Raw genomic sequence first — 5,000 nt, 5'->3', positions numbered from 1 at the left:
CAAGTCGAGACGCACAAATGCACGAACAGCTCTGCCGGATCGGGTAATACACGCTCTCTTGACAAGCTCTAGAAGTTCTTCATTTTCGGTCTCGTCGTCATCAGAATCTGTCTCATATTCATCAATTGGTACCTCTCTGTTATCCTCGAAAATCTCAGAAACATCCCCATCGTCCACAAATTGTATACTGACACTGGTTGTGGTACGGAATTCGCTGATCTAATGATATTGATTTTCTCAGGGAATGGAATCTCTCTTCAGACTCGTTGCCAGTGGGTTGAACAGCGTAGACAGCAGGCGGAAAGCTTGTTGTCTCACTCCTAACAGTCCGTTGGCGTACTGGTCTGTATCTCTCTAACCATTCTTTCATCGATCTGTTCCTCCATTCCTGCATGGTGTCATTCCTTCACTTTGCAAAGGTGCTATCGTTGCAACAGCTGAAAGGGGTACAGCAGATTGAGGGACAGGATACTACGACCTGTCATGCGTATGGTACTTTGCTGCCCATCTGGATGTACGCTTCATAGACTCCTTCACGATTGCACCAACAATATTCAGACTAATAGAGCGTTTTTACGACTTACCGTTGAGCTCACTGCTGCCTTCATCAGATTTTAAGTTTGCCTGTTCTAGTTGCCAATGCCCATCTTTTACTATAGCAAAGTTCTCTCGTATTTTCCCGTGAACGATTTTGCAAAGCGAGAAACCACCAATTCCAAACTGAAGAGCTTGTTTCTTCAATCCCCAAAATTCTGTCATCTTTTTTCAATTCCAATACTCTTGTGTGTTTATCTTTGTCGACAGGAACCGAGCTACGGTGGCGTTCTATTGCGACTTCTTCGCCTTTTCGGGAAAAAACTCACTAATGATTCCATTCATGACTGGACCTTGAACAAACAACGTGTTTGAAATATTACAGAAGTTGTTCTGCGAAATGAGACCGCAATCTTCTCCGGCCAAAAAGTCAGAAGATGACAGGAAATTTCTATTGTTAACTTTAAAGTGGTTACTTCGTAAACTAGAAAAAATACAAAAAGCTTTTCTGATCTCTTCTTTCTGAAAACAAATATCGATTTCTGGTCTCTTTTTTTTCTGAAAACAAATAGACAATGTCGTTTTTTTTTTTTTTTTGTCGGTAGTCGGTAATTTTTTTCTCGTTTTTCTCGGTAGTTTTTTGTCGTTGTCGCTAGTCGGTTAACCTCATTCTCATATTTTCGAATTCCCCCTTTGTTTCCCCACCAGAGCATTTGTGTCCCCAAAATTGAAAAATAGTTTATGCAAGGCGACCGCAACGAGAACGTCACAAATTTGCTAGTGAAAATCAAAGATCGAAGTCATAAGCGGAGTCATAAGCTCGACGGAATCGGAGTCGGAAGAATCAGAACGTTCCCATTTTCTTCCGACTGCGCTTATGACTCAGTCGCTTATGATCCACTGAAAACTAGATTGTCGGAGTCGGAAGCAGAAGCGAAAGAACCAACCAATCACAATGCTTGGAATCGAAGATTGTGATTGGTTTATTCTTCCGCTTCTGCTTCCGACTCCGACGATGCAGTTTTCACTGGATCATAAGCGACGGAGTCATGAGCGGAATCGGTATTCTGCTTCCGACTCCGACAGTTTGATTTTCACCAGATCGTATCGCTCTGCGCTTCTGATTACGACTCCGACTCCGTCGCTAGTGAAAACCAGCCTTAAGACGATCAGCAACCATTCAGTTGGAAGTAGGTCAATTTGTTTTGTTATACAAAAGTGTGTAATATGTTACTTGTAAACGTATCAACAACAAAAAGCTGTTGGACATGTGTTCCCGTGAAAAGGACTCAATGACTGAAATAACTATTTATTTGAAGTGCAGGTTATGTAGACGAAAGAGAGGAGTGTTCGTCGCGCTTATCTGGATTGAATCTCGCTGAAGCCACCTAAAGTTCTCAGGTGTCTATAGGAGGCAATCGGCTTATTTAGTAGCAGAACGGGCACGTCATTGGCGACGTCGCGCGCAGCAAAAATACCAACTAGAATTCAGAATAGAGTGAGGAATGAGTGGATCTATTCTATTCTGAATTCTCATTGGTATTTTTTCTTTGCGTGCCGTCGCCACTGACGTTCCCGTTCTGCTGCTAGATAAGCCTATTTGCTTAACTTTGTGTCCAGAGGAGTGCGAGGCTCTTTCTATCATTCTTCTATAGTCCGTGCTTCAAAATAGACATTTATTTCATACAGTTACTATTATAAATTATTGCATTTTTTTATAAATTTAAGTAATAACCCGTTTTAACTGACGAACCAACACATGTTGATTTAGAGCTAAATACAAGCCTCAGGCCCGTTTCAAACGTCGTGCTACTGCTGTGCCAAATTTAATTCATCTCTCTTAGCACGGCGCAGTAGCACGACGTTTGAAACCATGTCGCGCCATTGCCGTGTAGCACGACAAGCTCTGTCTTGCTGTACGGCAGTACTTAGCGCGACTTGGTTTCAAACGTCGAGCTACTTCCGTGCCGAGATAAATTAATACATTAAAATACCATGTAAATACATTACAAGCAACTTCAGGTTCCACCATTTTGATTTACGGTAAGCTTATTTGGACAACCGCTGGTCTATTTTCATTGTTTTCAAAGTTCGACTGAAACAAATTCGACGTCTGAAACTAAAGCCCGGTTTACACTACAGAAAATTTTCGGCACGGCTCGTGTGAAATTGGCACGGGTGCCTAAAAAGAGCTCGGCAAACTTTGTTTACACTACACCATTTTTACCGTGTCAAAAATACTGTGCCAAAATTTTTGGCCCCGGGTAACTTCTCTTGTAGACAAGCAAAGTTCAATTATAATCAAAACGTCCGCGTGATTTTGGTGGAGAATGAGAGCAGCCATCTTGAAATAGACGCAAAAAAACCCACTAGCCTATATGAATTAAGGCTCAAATTTGGCCCTTTTAAGTGTTTACACTACCTGTTCTATCCGAACCGTGCCTATTTTTTCAGCACACGTAGCATTTTTACCGGTGCTCGGACTACCTCGCCGAAGGTCCCAGCACGGGTAAGAATTTTGGTTCGGCACGGATGAAATTTGGTACTGACAGGTTGTTTACACTGCAAGTTTTATCCGAGCCGAACCTTTTTTTTTTGGGACCCGTAAAAAAAATTTCTGTAGTGTAAACCGGGCTTTAAGTCGTGCTAAGGTCGTGCCAGAGTCGTGCCAACTTAGCACGACACTAGCACGGCGTTTGAAACAGGGCCGTGCTTCTGAGCGATACGGTATCAGAGACGATGTAAATAAAACGTTTTTTTTAAGGTTCCAAAAAACAATATTACGACTGATTTTAAGTGAATACAGAAGGGCAATCTTTATTTCCTGTTCAGCAATTTGCAGCCTGCTTTAACCGAGCGATCATCACAAAAAACAAAATCTGAAATTATAGTGTCAAAATAAATTTATGAGGGCCGCACGCATTAGCTCGAGCGGGACCGGGAAAAGCGCATACGCTTTATTTTGCTACAGTAAAAAACGTATAAGCCAATCCGTGCGATACGATTTCAGAGTATATTTCGTCGCTTTTAAACATTACAGCCAGAGAAGCAAATGCAAACAACAGGAAAAATAAATCGTTTCTCTGCATTAAATTAAATTTGCATTTGGTTTTTGTAGTGAGTTTCATGTTTCTGATTGCTCGAAAATAGTGTAAGGAGCCCATAAGATAAAACACTTATTGACTGTGTTCAGGTAGGGCTGGACGGGGAAAATATTTGGCCGTTGTTCATGTCACGGACCTCGCTGTGCTCGCTTTATACGCGCACCATGACCTTGGGCCAACTCGTGGATATTTTTCCCGTCCAGCCTTTCCCACTCAGTAAAAGTATATTCATAGATTCCGGCCATTTCTGCGCATTAAAGCTTTTAAAACATAAACGCAGAACACCCCCTTTGATGGTGTAAATTAGCTCATTTGTCGCAGATGGCCTCTTCCCGTAAAGTAGCGTAACGACGTACGACATGCGAACGAATAAAGGATTGTCGTCCCTAACCTGTTGCCCCAGGCTATTACAGCCAGATAGCAAATGGTCAAGACCCAAGCCATCTTTTTTAACATTCTTTGCAAATTTTCGCTTTCCCAACTAACAGGCTAGTTTCTCTTGTGGACTTTCACTGAAAACAACTGTTTTATTATCGATTTTTGCGTCACGGGGCATCATTACTCTGATTGTGGGCTGATTTGTTTATTTTCATTCACGGGTATAACAGTCTTTACACGGGAGTTTAGATACAAAAAGCTAGTTTAACGGGGTTGGGCTCGTCCAACGAACGGGTAGAGTTTAAAGAGAAATGGATCATGAAATAAAGGGCAAAAATTCCTGTAGTGTATACTCGGCTAGCAGCGGAGCACCATGCATGGTAAGATTATTTAAGAAATCTATCCACGCCTGTCCGTTCGTCCGTACAGCTGGCGGGAGGTAGGACAGCTCGGGCAATTTGCCTTAGTGGGAAATTGCGCGGCAGCGTTGCATTTGGCAACCCGCGTTTTTCTGGCGAAAAATCATATTAGTGACGAGCAACGGGATAGAGAGCAGGAAAGAGCACGAGAGAAGAGGAGAGGAAATTGGAGAACTTTAAGCAAAGAAATCCTCGAGAGAAGCCGAGGAAGGGAGAAAATTTCAATGAAGTACATGAGAGAAATAGAGCGAGAGACAAAACACTTATTTGCAACGTTTAGTTTTCCTTCTTAATTCATGCATGCCTCGCTGCCTCACATATTTTGTAAAACTCGCTAAAAAACGAAGAAGGCCTGAAGACGTTTGCAATTCCGTTCCGACAGAGATTCCGGCTATATATTTCAGCAATTACACACCATGTCGCCATTGAAGCCTACAACAGACATCATTGGCGAGTTTTCTTGTCATCATTCCGTCAAACATTATAATCTAACTCTCGACGCCGTATAATTTTATAATGGATTGCAGTATATTTATCTGCAACGAATGCACTTGTAAGCAATGTT

Source organism: Montipora foliosa, chromosome 6 (assembly GCF_036669935.1).
Source record: "Montipora foliosa isolate CH-2021 chromosome 6, ASM3666993v2, whole genome shotgun sequence".
Classification (NCBI taxonomy): Eukaryota; Metazoa; Cnidaria; class Anthozoa; order Scleractinia; family Acroporidae; genus Montipora; species Montipora foliosa.
The sequence above is the reverse complement of the archived record's forward strand: the minus strand, read 5'-3'. Positions refer to the sequence as shown.